Source organism: Rhincodon typus, chromosome 11 (assembly GCF_021869965.1).
Source record: "Rhincodon typus isolate 14 chromosome 11, sRhiTyp1.1, whole genome shotgun sequence".
Lineage (NCBI taxonomy): Eukaryota > Metazoa > Chordata > Chondrichthyes > Orectolobiformes > Rhincodontidae > Rhincodon > Rhincodon typus.
Genome location: NC_063342.1, coordinates 58,081,198 through 58,096,932, shown reverse-complemented (window position 1 = coordinate 58,096,932; position 15,735 = coordinate 58,081,198).

Below are 15,735 nucleotides of genomic sequence, written 5' to 3'. Positions count from 1 at the left end.
ACATAGCACGTTATGCATGAGTGCACTTTCAAGTGGGGTGTAACCGCAAATTGAAGTGGTTGTAACCTGATACGGTAGCGAACCCCTGAATTAGTTTGAATGGGGGCTGGCTAGTACATGGAAATCTGCAGTTAGTATTATAAGCACGAATTAGTGGGTTAATGGATTTATAGAGTTATATTAAAAGTTGTTAACACATTTGAATTCTGATATATCAGTATATTTCTTTAAAAAGAGATCAGAGAGTTATAGGAACCATGAATGAAGGATATCACTTCCAAGATGTTACATGACTTATGTTAAGTAACTAACTAGAAGTGTTTAACCAAGGTGAACTCGTAGGACATTCAGACAAAACAGACAAGGAGCTATAAGCAGTTTGAGATCTGAATTAAATTGTCAGTTCAGAAGAAGAGTTTCACCTTAGCAGAAGGACAGGGTAGATTTGTTAAGTCCCCAACCCGTGACAGCTTTTGTAAAGGTTTACAAGTTGTCAGAACCATAAAGGGGTTTGAGACATCATAATTGGAAACAACCCTCTGGGCCATCAAACCTGGTAAAACCATAAGACCATAAGACATTGAGATAAAAACAGGCTGTTCCACCGATGGAGTCTGCTCTGCCGTTCAATGAGATCATGTGTAATCTTCAACTCTTTTTTCTTGCCTTTTCCCTAAACTCTGGATTCCCTTCCTGATTAAAAAAATCTGTCTATCACAGCCTAAAATATACTTAATGACCCAGCCTCAAAAGCCATCTTTGGAAAAGAATTCCACAGAGAAGAAATTCCTCCTCATTTCTATCTTAAATGTGTGACCCCTTGTTCTGAGACTAAGTCCTTTGATCCTAGACTTTTCCACAAGGGAAAACAACCTTTCCACACCTACCCTGTCAAGTCTTCTATGAATCTTTTATTTTTTAAATAACATTGCCTATCATTCTTCTATATTGCAATAAACCCAGGCCCAATCTACTCAATCTTCCTCATAAGACAGTCCCTCCATATCTGAATAATGCCTTGTATCATTTCAGCAAAACCTCCATACTTTCACAAAATAAAAACTAAAAGAACTGCGGATGCTGTAAATCAGGAACAAAAACAAAGTTACTGGAAAAGCTCAGTAGGTCTGGCAGCATCTGTGAAGGAGAAAACAGAGTTAACGTTTCGGGTCCGGTGACCCTTCCTCAGACCCTTCCTCCTGTTTTTTTCTCCCTACTTTTACATTCCATTACATTTGAAATAAAGGCCAACATTCAATTTGCCTCTTCCACTAGCTGCTGAGCTTAGATGATAGCTTTTTGTCATTCACGGACGAGGACTCTCAAATCCCTCTGTTTTGTAGCTTTCTGCAGTATTTCTCCAATTAAATTTTTAAAGCTTCAAATCTTCCTGAAAAAAACTGCATAACCTCACAGTATATTCCATCTGCCAAGTTCTGCCCACTCACCTAACCTGTCCAAAACCCTTTGCAGTCTGAGTCATCCTCGCCATCTACTTTCACAACTATTTTTGTGTCATCTGCAAACTTGGCTATCGCACATTTACTTTCCTCACTCAAGTCATTAATACATATTGTAAATAATTGCGCCGGCACTGAACCATGTGCCACATCAGCAGTTACAGGCTGCCAGCAAGAAAATGCTCCCCCCCTTATCCTAACTCTCTGACTTAGCCAATCCTCTATCCATGCTAATATATGCCTGCAACACTATGGTCTCTTACCTTATTAAGTGGTTTAGCAAGCACCTTCTGAAATTCCAGATAGATTACACCCCTAAAGAATACTTGTAAACTTGTCAGACATGAATTCCCCTTCATGAAGGCATGCTGACTCTGTTTGATCATAATATGCATTTCTAGATGCTTTGCTATTACATCCCATGGAACAGACTAACACTTTTCCAATAACAGACATTAAACTAATTGGCCGAAAGTTATCTGCTTCTTGTCCCTTTCCCTTTTCAAATAAAGGTGTTTCATAGGCAGTTTTCCAATCCTCGGGGACTTTTCCAGAATCTAAAGATTCCTGGAAGATACCTACCAGTGCACTCATCATCTCTGTAGCTACATTGTTTAATATTCCACGATGAATTCCATTAGGTCAGGGGACCTATCAGTCTTTAGGCCCTTTAGTTTCTCTTTTTCTCTGGTGATAGTTGTTGCGTTTATCTTCTATCCTTTTACCCCTTGAATATTCAGTAATTTTAGAATGCTGTATGTGTGTTCCACTATGAAGACTGATGCAAAGTATTTCTTCAACTCTGTCCTAGTTCTCCATTATTATTTCCTCAGACTTGTCTGCTAAGAGGCCTATGTTAACTTTGATATATTTAAATCACCTTTGTTATCCATTTTCACATTATTTGCAAGTTTTTACCCTCAAATTTTATTTCTCCCTCTTCACTATTTCATTTGGTTACATTTTGTTCAATTTTAAAATTTTCCTAATCCTAATCATTGCCAAAGATTTTTTTCTTTTAATCTGATGCTATCCTTAACTTTCCTGGTTAATCATGGTTGGTTTATTCCCCCTCCTTCATCCTTGCTGGAATACACCTTTGCTGTGAGCCAGGAACCATTTCTTAAACATCCGCCGTTGATCTTCAACCGTTTTGCTGCTAAACTCCTTTCCCGGTCTATTCCAACCAACTCTACCTTGATTCATCTGTTGTTACCCTTATTTAAGCTTAGCACAGCTGTTTCCAATCCAAGTTCTGCCCTCTCAAAGTGAGTGCTAAATTCTACCATGTTATGGTCACTGTTTCTGAAAGCATCTTTTATTCAGAGATCATTTATAAAACCTGCCTCATTACAAAATACCCTTATTACTAGTTGATTCCATGACATATTGTCCTAGGAATCTGTCCAAAATACACTAGGAATTCTTCATGGCTTCCTCTGCCAATTTGACTATCCCAGTCGACCATGAAAATTAAAGAAACCCATGATTAATACACTGCCTTTATTATATGCTCCCATTATCTCCTGATTTACTCTCTGTCCCACTGCATAGCTAGTGTTAGAGGGTCTGTGGACTACTTCTACTGGTGTCTTCCTGCCGCAGCAACACGTCACACATTCTCCACTCAAAATCATATTTAAATTTAACTTATAAATTAATTACTCAAGATTCCCTGCTTGTTATACTTCACTGCGCTGATAAACTAAATAAGCTAAAGGGGGGGGGGGGGGGAATCAACAGTATCAATTAAATATCCAAGTAATTATTTTTGTGAAAAGGAAGAATACACTGGAGACTTAAACAAATTGAAGACCTAAATTTTAAATTAAATGACTGGAAATATTCACTAGTCCTACTCAATCAATCATTCAGATTCTTTCCTTGCACTCATGTCACACTGTGGATGGTAATTTCACTCTTCCCCTGGTCTTGCTGCAGGTCAACCTCTTAATCAAGATGGCTCCGTAAGTGGCAACTTGTAAACTTTTGACTGTATTCACATGAGCGCATGTGACAATAAACCTGATTCAATTCAACACCTTTCGTCCCCTTCCACTTACTTGCTCCGCAGTGTCCACTTCTTGCAATAAACTCAAGTTAAAGCATTTAGAGTCATAGTGATGTAACGCACTGAAACAGACCCTTCAGTCCAACTCATCCATGCCAACTAGATATCTTAAAATTAATCTAGTCCCATTTGCCAGCATTTAGCCCATAACCCTCTAAAACCTTCCTACTCATATACCCATCCAGATGCCTTTTAAAAGTTGTAATTGTACCAGCCACTACCACTTCTTCTGGCAGCTCATTCCACATGCCCACCCCACTCTGTGTGAAAAAATTGTCCCTTAGGTCTCTCTTAAATATTTCCCCTCTCACTTTAAAACTATGCCCTCTAGTTTTGGACTCCCCTACCCTGGGAAAAAGACCTTGCCTATTCACCCTATTAATGCTCCTCAGATGTTATAAACCTCTGCAAGGTCACTCTCTGCTTCCTACGCTCCAGCGAAAATAGCCCCAACCTATTCAGCCTCTCTCCATACCTCATACCCTCCAACCCTGGCAACATGGTTGTAAATCTTTTCTGAACCCTTTCAAGTTTCATAACATCTTTCCTATAGAACCCCGACCAGAATTGCATACAGTATTCCAAAAGTGGCCTAACAAATATCTTGTACTGCCGCAACATGACCTCCCAGCTCCTATACTCTAAGCATTGACCAATAAAGTACCAAACGGCTTTGTCACTATCTTGTCTACCAGTAACTCCACTTTCAATGAATTATGAACCCGCACTCCAAGGTCTCTTTGTCCGGCAACTTCCCTATATTGCACCAAGTTTCTACTTTAAACCAAATTTCCAGTAGTAGTCAGTCAGTCAGTCAGTCAGTCAGTAATTCACTCAGTCCTGGTCTCACTGAGCTAAGATCCCAAACTGCTGCAGCCCTAACACGAACTATACTCCAGAAAAACCAGTTAAGCGAGAAACTGAAGCTAAAATTAAAGCTAAACTAGATGTAATTTTTATTGAAATTTTCATCAATAATAGATTGCAGGGGAAGTGACTGCAAATTTGCTTTGATTATGCTAAGGTCTTTCTAAACTGTCTGACAGACTGGTTTCTCACATGTATGTTATTTTGTTAAAAGAACATTTGCAGCCTCATGCAAATATGTTCAGTGATTAACTACAATGGTAACCAGCCATAAAAACTGAACTTACAATTTATTAAGCCAGCTGGGATCATAAAACATGGAAAAGTTTCTCCTCGTACCACCATTTTTTTTTTGCTAATTGCCTTAAATCTATGCTCTTCTGGTTCTTGAACTTTCCAATAATCTCTCCCTAACTACACTTTGTACATATAACAACTATTGGAATTCAGTTCCAATTTCACCGCACAGGACGCAACACCGCACTCCATTTGTCTCTTCCAAAGTTGGCATATACAAGTGTCATTGACATACGTTTTCAAATAAAACTTAGACAAATACAAATATAAAACACTGGCATGGAATAAGGCATGTACTTCAACTACAGTGGACTGACTGCTCAATTAAGATAGATAGAGCATGCTTGCAACAAGCAAACTGGCTAAAAGTCAAGCAAAAAATTACAGTGATAACAAGGTGTAGAGCTGGATGAACACAGCAGGCCAAGCAGCATCATAGGAGCAGGATTTTGGGGCACTGACTTACACATATCTTCACTAACATTGCTTTCAGTAGTAATGCAGATTCTTCCAATAAGGCAGCTATACACTCCTTGATCTAAAGCAGGTCGACTGCGAATTTGGAAGCATACTGAAAATAACGGCCTGAATTTCGCCTCAAGTTTAAAGGTGAGGCCAACATTACAATGGAGCAAATTAGTGCAGCAACTTCCAAAGCTCACAACAACTTCCAGAATCCACACAGATATTTTCTCAAACCTATCCAAGATGTTATTACATACCCCAGGAGCTGGCAGGTCTTGAATCAGATACTGAAATCTGGAAGTTGTGGCCCAAATAATTAAAAAAAATTACCTTGCTCCTCTGCAGACTGTACTGTAACAATACCATTAGATAGACTTTCTCATGAAGTTATACAAATCTGTTATACATACTGACTAAAAACACCAGAAAAACTGTTAGAATTTGCTTATAGCTGAATGCCCCAGTCAGACAATCATAATTACCTGCCAATTAACCACTCAGGCACTGAAATTATGATTAGGGCGGAGTTGCTTTTCTTCAGAATTAGTTTGGGAATTGTTCTTGTCTCTGTTTTAATCTAACTGATTTTTCCTTCTTTTTATACACTCTCTGTATTAGATTTAAATCAAATTTATACTACTCTGCTTTAACTTCTATTAATCTCAGTGAGGACTGTTCAATATGATTGAGCGGCAAGGTGGCTCAGTGGGTAGCATTGCTGCCTCACAACACCAGGGACCTGGGTTTGATTCCAGCCTTGGGTGACCGTGTGGAGCCTGCACATTCTCCCGGTGGCTGCGTGGGTTTCCTCCGGGTGCTCTGGTTTCCTTCCATAGCGCAAAGATGTGCAGGTTAGGTGTATTGTTCATGCTAAATTGCCCCTAGTGTACAGGGATGTGCAGGCATGGCGGGTTAGTGATGGGAAATGCAGGGCTACTGGGATAGGGCAGGGAGGGGAGTCTGGGTGGGATGCTCTTCAGATAGTACGTGTGGACTTGATGGGCTGAATGGCCTGCTTCCTCACTGTAGGGATTCTATGACTGGTTAATCTAGCTGCACTTTTGCTGGCCCCATTCACAAATGCACAAATCCATATGAAATATGTGAGAACGATGACACTGGATATCAGCAACTTGCCACTCAAAGCTTCAAAATGTGCACAGTGGTTGTAAGAATTCCAGACCAATGTCACACTCAATAATTTGGGATTCTAAAGTCTACTCCTCATTAAGTGACAAAAGCACTTCCCAAATCTCACCTATCCCAAAAGGTCTAAACCTACGCTATTGCTTCCAACAGTTAACCAATTAATATGCAATTATGGACAAGCTGTCAACTCTTGCAAGTGATGTTCTTTACAGAGTCATAACCACAAGAAGCAAAATGGTCATAGTAAAAATCACAGATGGTTGCAGTGAAATGGCAGAAATACTAAACCATTTAGCTTCAGCACTTAATCATAAAGATTTTGATCAGATAGTCATGATATTGGAAGACAAGAAATGATATTACCACATTTAAAATAAAAGGAGAAATATTAAGTAAACTCATCAAAGAGGATGAAACCCCAAATCCAGCCGCAAATGTTTTGAAAAAAAATCCAGGTAATAGATCGCAGATGCACAATGGACAGACTTAAGAATTCATTAGAGAAAGGTGCACTGCAAGAGGACTAATGGATAGATAACAGCACATCTATTTTTAAGAAGGGAGATACAGAATGTTCAAGCAACTGTAGACCAGTTAGCTCATCAGAAAAGTAGTGAAATCTCCACAAAAGGCGAAAGTGGAAAATCGTCTAAAAACTTAAAATATGAATTAAAGCAAGAGATAAAGTGGGCACAAAGAAAGACAGCTACTTTTTGCCAAAAGAGTGAAAAAGGACATGGACCTAAAATGTCAATTGTGCTTCCCCCTCCAATTGCAGCCTGATCACCGTACTTCCACCATTTCCTGATTTTATTATTATATGGTATACTTGAGGCAAAGATGCATTTAAGGGAAACTAGAAAAAGGTAAGAGAGGAGAAGAGGATTACTCCGATAAAGTTAGTGGAGGTTGCATGAATGAAGATTGGTGTAAAATGTAAGTGGACATATGGTATTTTAAGACAACAAGGTGCAGGGCTGGATGAACACAGCAGGCCAAGCAGCATCATAGGAGCAGAGAGGCTGACGTTTCGGGCCTAGACCCTTCATCAGAAAAGGGGGAGGGGAAGGGGGTTCTGAAATAAATAGGGAGAGAGTGGGAGGCGGATAGAAGAGGGATAGAGGAGAGGATAGATGGAGAGGAAACAAACAGGTCGAAGAGGCAGGGATGGAGCCAGTAAAGGTGAGTGTAGGTAGGGAGTTAGGAAGGGAATAGGTCAGTCCAGGGAGGACGGACAGGTCAAGGGGGTGGGATGAGGTTGGTCGGTAGGAGATGGAGGTGCGGCTTGAGGTGGGAGGAGGGGATAGGTGGGAGGAAGAACAGGTTAGGGAGGCAGGGACGAGCTGGACTGGTTTTGGGATGCGGTAGGGGGAGGGGAGATTTTGAAACTTGTGAAATCCACATTGATACCATTGGGCTGCAGGGTTCCCAAGCGGAATATGAGTTGCTGTTCCTGCAACCTTCGGGTGGCATCGTTGTGGCACTGCAGGAGGCCCAGGATGGACATGTCGTCTGAGGAATGGGAGGGGGAGTTGAAATGGTTCGCGACTGGGAGGTGCAGTTGTTTGTTGCGAACCGAGCGTAGGTGTTCTGCAAAGCGGTCCCCGAGTCTCCGCTTGGTTTCCCCGATGTAGAGGAAGCCACACCGGGTACAGCGGATGCAGTATACCACATTGGCAGATGTGCAGGTGAACATCTGCTTGATGTGGAAAGTCTTCTTGGGGCCTGGGATGGGGGTGAGGGAGGAGGTATGGGGGCAGGTGTAGCACTTCCTGCGGTTGCAGGGAAAAGTGCCGGGTGTGGTGGAGCTGGAGGGGAGTGTGGAGCGGACAAGGGAGTCACGGAGAGAGTTGTCCCTCCGGAAAGCAGATAAGGGTGGGGAGGGAAAGATGTCTTTGGTGGTGGGGTCGGATTGCAGATGGCGGAAGTGTCGGAGGATGATGCGTTGGATCCGGAGGTTGGTGGGGTGGTACGTGAGGACGAGGGGGATTCTTTTTTGGTTTTTATTGCGTGGACGGGGTGTGAGGGATGAGGTGCGGGAGATGTGGGAGACACGGTTGAGGGCGTTCTCGACCACCGAGGAGGGGAAGTTACGGTCTTTGAAAAACGAGGACAACTGAGATGTACGGGAGTGGAATGCCTCATCCTGGGAGCAGATGCGGCGGAGGCGAAGGAATTGGGAATAGGGGATAGCATTTTTGCAGGAAGGTGGGTGGGAGGAGGAGTATTAGCATGATTCTAAAGTGTTTCACAAAATAAGTAAATGTAAGACAAGTGGAAATGTTAGGGTATGGGATCCTTGAAACTGTGGTGGAAGCAGATTCAATTGAGGTATACAAGAGAGCACTGGGCAACTATTTTAATAGAAACAGCATATACAGGGTTACAAGTAAATGTTGGTGGATTGGCACTAAATGAGGACATCAGAAAGTTAGTACAGACGTGCTGGGCTAGGCAGCTTTCTTCTGCACCATAACAATGACATGACTTCTATGATTTTGTGAAGGTGCAAGATCTCTGGGAGGGCCTGGGATGGGCTGTTAAGTTTGGGGTTGGGGGAGTACATTAGAGTCCAGTAACCGAGGCCCAGGTCTCTAGGGAGCTCTGTGTGCTCTGATCTGGGGCCAGGAGCCAAACCAGAGCCCATGATCTCTATCATTGCTCCTGGTCACCTCTGCAGCAAAGTCCCAAATCATTGACAGATGACTGCCATTATCAATTCCTACGGATGGGCCTTTGATCTCTGTTTTAAATTAGGAAAAACCCTTAGTTTAAGTAACTGGACAACAGGGGGAGCTATGAGATCAGGAATGACAGCACAGCAAAAGGAGAGAAGCATCTGAACAACAAAACCACCTACGGTTTCTAAATGGCCCAGAATCACAAAGATTTGGCACGATCTATGACATTGATTTCAACAATAATCGTTTTATTCTGACTCTATTTGTAGAGCATCCTGCTACAGTGAAGTTAAAATCATCAAGATGTCTGAGCAGCCAATCAGACGAAGATTTCTCACCAATAGGAAATAAAATTTGCATTTATTCTTTATAGTTTGCATTTTAATTATTTTAAATAGAATGTAATAAAGATTGGACGTTAAGGTAGGGGTGAAATGTCCAAAATAAAATTTTTAACAATATATTAATAACTTTTATTATTTTAAAATGTGTGGATTTTTATCATGGAATGGAGTGAAAGACTTTTATATTTCTTTTCTGGGCATGGTAATCAGCATTGATCATGACTCTATTTGCTGTTCGAAACTTATCCACAGTTCAACCAGCAAGGTTTGACATTGTTCAATGGTTTTAACAGTGAGGAAATGCATAAGAAGCTGAATTGTATGTCCAATCATTCATCTGCCTTTGCAAAGAATTCAAAGCACCTCCTCTCAAGGTGCAGGGCACCACCACAAACAAATGCTGGATTTCCATTTGGACTGTGCTTATGTGGATGCAGGAGGAAGCAGTTTTAAACAGTAAGGAGAGTGAATTCTCATAGTCTCTCTCAGACATGAACTCCAAGATGGCGGCAGAGCAGGGGAACTGAGCCCGGGGATCTTTCACTCCTGTTGACTTTCTTTCTCTTTTTCTTCTTCTTTTCACTTTTGCTCTTTTTCTTTGTCTTCTTTTCTTTAAAGCCTGGAGATTGGCGGGTGAAAGAGGAGGCCCCCGGCGGCAGTGGCAGCAATGCCTGGATGAGCCAGACACGGTTCCACCCCAGCTTGGGGTTTCCGTCAAGCGAGGAGCAGGTCCTGGCCTGACTCCACTGGTGTGGACTCGAGGCTAGGCCTGGGTGCCTGAAGACCCCACATGGTGATCTTGCCCTGAAATGGTGGTCTCATCCTGGCTGCATCTTCAGGTTATTCCCAACGTTCCTCACTCGGCTTTCCTCCATCCCAGAAGCTGTTGACTGATCTGTGATAAGCTTTGTCTTAATTTTACTTTTTAAAAAAATATTATGTATGACTTCTGTCACTAATACAGGCGCTTTGGTGTGGTGACTTATAAAACTTTTCACTGTATTTTTCATGTAAAAGTACACACCACAATAAATTTCTATTCTATTCTGTTCTTTTCTATGATAATAGATGAGGCATGCACAAGGAACAAGAATCAAAAATAGAACAGGCGAACAGAGCGAGTTGGGTACATGTCCAGATAAGCATACAGATATTGCCAGTGCAATGTCAAGAATGGATTTATATATACAAATGACAATTCAAAATTAGGCCACAATAATTCAGTAAGGACCTGTTCGATCAGGTCATCAAGTGAGATATGATTAGAGAGGCCTCTAGGATTGTGAATAATATCGTTGAACATGAGATAGTGGCTAGAAATGGAACTGATGCTAAGAATGAGCTAGGAGTAATGTCCCTTGGACCTCAGGGACCTCCAATAGTGACCAGTGTGTGGGGAGATCACTGATATAAGAGAGTGAAGGATTTTTGAGAAGGATAAAAAAGATGGAGTTGAGGGAATTGACATCTTCATAAGTATTGCAGTGAGTATTTTCCTTATCTAGGGGTTCAGATACACGATTCTTTGAAGCTTGCATCAGATACAGCTAGAGTAGTTATGAAGGTGTTTAGCACAATTGCCTTCATTGCTCAGACTTTTAAATGTAGGAGTTGGGACATCATTTGATGTTGTACAGAACACTGGTGAGGCCTCTTCTTGAGTATTGTGTCCAGTTCTGGTCGCCCTGTTGAAGGAAAGATATTATTAAGCTGGAGAGGGTTCAGAAGAGAATTACCAGGATGTTGCCAGGACTGGAGTGTTTGAGTTACGGGGAGGGTCTGGATAGGCTAGGACTTCTTTTCACTGGAAAATAGAAGGCTGAGGAATGACCTTATAGAGGTTTATAAAATCATGACGGGTATAGATAAGGTGAATGGCAGGTGTTTTCTTCCCTAGGGTGGGAGATTTCAAGAATGGAAGCATGTTTTTAAGATGAGAGGAGAAAGATATAAAAAAGACATGAGGGGGGATTTATTTTACAAAAACAGTGGTTTGTGTGTGGAATGAACTTCCAGAGGAAGTGGTGGGTGCAGGTACAGTTACAATGCTTAAAAGACATTGAGACAAACACATGAATAGGGAAGGTTTGGAAGGATATAGGCCAACTGCAGATAGATGGGACTAGTTTAGTTTGGGATTATGGTCGACATGGACTGGTTGGACCAAAGTGTCTGTTTCCATGCTGTATGACTCTATGGCTCTATAAATGAATGGCCAAAAATAGATGGCTGAAAATGTAGTTAAAAATGACTAGGGAAGGTTTTTATTCAGAGCAGACACTGTATTAGGATGAGTTGGAATGAATGAAGGAGGATGTGGATAGTGAGTGAAGGAGGTAATTGATGAGAGATGGCCATGTCAGTGACTATGAGAGGAGAGAGGTCTGAGAGATAGTAACATTCTGATGTGTCTATAATATGGATAGGAAAGTTTAGTGAAAGGATAGGTTTAAACAGGACAGAACATAAGGAAACAAGACATCTGGGATGGAGACTGAAGTCAACCAAAGATGAGGAGTCATTGAATATAAAAGATTAGAGAGGTAAAGAAGGTATCACAGGGAGAAATTTTTTGATTTAATTTGATTTGATTTGATTTATTATTGTCACATGTACCTAGGTACAGTGAAAAGTTTTGTTTTGCATACATTACAGGCGACCATTGTGGTTTTGATTTTGAAGGAGAGTTGAAACGATTGAAAAAAATTGAGGTAGAAAGAAAAGTGTAAGAGGTCAAGATATAATTTCAAGATGAAGGTCAAATGCCACATAGATGGTAAGGGTAAGTTGTACCAAAATATAAAAAACATGAGCCATGTTTCAATCAAAGGCAGGATGTGAATATGGTCATCAATAATAAGCCAATTATCTGCGAAGGCTTTGTCCATGAATATTTACATTTTTGAGCAAAATGCAGAGCAGTGTTGATGTTGATTGTCCAACACGGACGAAGGGGTTTGAGGGTATGGCAATGGGTACAGCTGAAGGATGACATTGGTGACGTTAAGCCAGCCAGGATGGTGGATGGGAAGATCAGTGAAAGAGAAAAGCAGGTTGACAGCTGGGTGTGCTTCTTGCAAGGACGCAGCAAGGTGTGCATCAGCAGGCCCTTCAGAGATGCTGAGAACAGCAGCCATGATGTGCACGTACCTGGTTACAGAGAGAGTTTATATTGTATCTGAATGGCAAAGATTAGATCCTTTTGGTTCTGAATCAAAGATGGGGAGGATATGAGCTAAACCAAAATTTGAGCCTGGGTTATTGTGATGGGATGATGTTCACGTTTACGCATTGTGTAAACCAATATGGTTCAGAAACAGTACCAAAGAGGCAGTGGATCCAGTGGAAGGGCCAGGGGATCAGTGACTGTCTACTGGAGGTTTTCCAGTGTCATTGAAGGCTGGTTGTACTGTACACATTTAGCTTCTTGATATTTTTTTCATGAATAATGTTATAAGATTCCAAGATGATTAAGTGTTGTATTATGGGATAAATTCCAGGAAAGATAAAAGACTTGTACCTTTAAGACAGTTACATGATATCACAACATATGATACCTTGATAGAAAACTATCTTGCCTTTAGTCACTCTCATCATCGAATCAATATAGCATGTTCACTCAGTCAGTTTTGTGTAAGTAATGTCCAGTGATATCAGCAAGCACAGAAGACAGACTATCTTTTTAAGTTTGCGACAATGTATCCAGGTAAATAAACCTCAAGATGTCTCTACTATAACCCAATTCTCTCTGATATATGTTACACAGGTTAACATGTAGAAAACCACAAACCGTATCTCTAAGAAGCAGCCTGTGATATCAGTGCATCTCCTGTTCCTTATTCTGGTGCCAAATTCAAGACAACTAATGCTAGTACTTTGGTATAGCCTGAATGCACCATAGCAACAAGTCTTTGCAGAGATATCAAGGGAAATCAGAACTGAGAATGAAAGTTCAAAATCCTGACCCAGCGGTGAATGAATGAAGATGAAATTAGAGCAATTTGGAATTGGAAGAATTTTATTTAGTCCATTTCGTGTAAAATCATTGGTGATCAAATGGATGCAAAGCGCAAGGTATGGATTGAATATCATGGAGTTCAGGTATTGCAGAATTAATTTCGATGCTTTAAATGATGTTTTCTTGTTGCTAGCTTTATCAACATTTTCCAACCACTTTAATCACTTTTCTGAAACAAAATGAGAGTGTCATTCATATGAAACATTGGTGGTTTGTTTCCATTCTGTCCTTTAATTTCCAGTACACTCCCTTAAAGATCCCTGCAGTGTTTTATCGGAAACCAACTTAAAATATAAATCCAGCTGGTCAATAAAACAGAGGTGCACTAGGTCACATACTTTCAGACTTTAGCAGATACTAAAGTGAGCCACCTGAACACACATGAAATATTTAGATTATAGACGCAAGTCTGAACCTTTTTCTTTACTTAAAAAGGAAGAGAATAATCCTCTTCAGTTCTGGAGCAATGTTCTGGCAATGAAACCCAATTACTTATTGCAGTGAATTGTGGAACATTGCTGTTTCATCTGTCTGCATGATTCATGTTTCAGCTTTTCTGTTTAATGCTCAAAGTTTATTAAAAAAGGAACTCATGATTTATACAATATACTGCACAGAATCTGTTACACACATCAGTTAATGACATTATTAGGTACTGGTGGTATCAAATATTTACCAATTGAAACGTTCCAACAACAGATGAATAAGTTGAGTGTTGCCTAGCAGGATCTATTAAACTATTTGTAGATTTGACAAAAGAAGTCACCCATCCCAAAATCACATGTCCCATAAACCTAACAGCCAGTTACAGAACTTACAAATGTATTTGTTACAAATATGAGAGCAATTTGCTTCTCCTGTCAGAGACTGGAGGTTAGACATAGATTCTTTACATGAGAAATACGGCCTGCTTTCTCCATTCTATGTCACAGTCTAGCCCACCCAGATTGCACTGAAACAATGGGGAGCCTCTTGCTACTGTGGTTCATGAGCTTCATAAAAAATGTAAGTGAAGAAGGAGTTTCTATTCTCACATTTTCTGTTCATTTGCTCCACCAGCAGTAAGTATCACTGTGCACTTCTATAAACCAGAGGCATTTGGATTCTTACTTCCCAGACTCCAGCAGAAAACCTTGTAAAATGCATTAAAATGAACAAAATAGCTTTTCAAATTTACCAGTAGGTTGATTTATTGCTGTCCCTCTGTATTTTTCATTCTGAGTTTCTTTATGTCTGTACTCAAGACTTGGAGGAGGGTGTAGCTGGAGCTTCTGTGGATAAAAAAAGCAATTAGAGTGAATTAGGGACACTTGGATGATACAACTGGGGAAGCAATAAAAGGAAATAGGAGATATTCAAACCAATATTTTGCATCAGTCTTCACAGTGGAGCACACTGGAAACATCCCAAAGATAACAGAGAAACAGTGTTAATAGGAAGCAAGATGCTGTAACAGTCTCTATCATGAGGGACACAGCACATGACAAACTGATGGGACTAAAGACTAAGAAATCAAATGAACCCAATGGTGTGCATCCAGAATTTAAAACAAAGTGGCTGCAGAGATAGTGGGCCATTGGCCATTTAAAAAGATGTTCCCACTTGTGGGGAATCTCAAACTAGGTCTCATGGTTACAGAATTAGGGGATAGTCATTTAAAACTGAGACATGAAGAAATTTCTTCTCACAGAGGGTAGTGGACATCTGGAATTCTCTACCACAATGAGTTGTGGAGGCTAGATCACTGAAATTATTTAATAAGGTGATAGATTTTTGAGATACTGAGGAGTTGCAGACTATGAGGAGCTGGAATGAAAGAGGATTTGAGACCTGGAGCAGATCAGCCATGAACTTATAAAATTGTCGGGCAGTTTTGGATGGCTTACTCCTGTTTCTATTTCTTATGTGTTGGGGATTGCTTTGAGAATTTCTAATGTCCTTTAGCCCTGCATCACAGAAAGGTTCATGGATCTTCACTTACGTAAACTGGTCAATGTACATCATGTCAGCGACAAACTCATTGGTAGTTCCTGACGTGAAACCTTCAAACATTTGAACAATCTGTCCCAATGGTGAAAGCCATGACTGCCTGAACAATTAAGTTTGCTCCTTTCAAGCTAGCTTTGGGAATGTTATCCAGATGAGCCAAGCAGCAGTGCACCATAGCGTGCATCAAGTCACTGGTGCATTGTTTCCAAGATTCAAAACTAAAGTCATTTTCTCCAAGGACAATAGCAAGCTGCAGGAAGCAGTTGCTAGCTTTATGAGAGGGAGCTGGTGCTTATGCGCGATTCAGAGAGTTTTTATTATTGGATTGATGACTACGAAGGGTATCAATTCCATCAACATGGAAATTGTACATCACTACCACAACTATATCGTG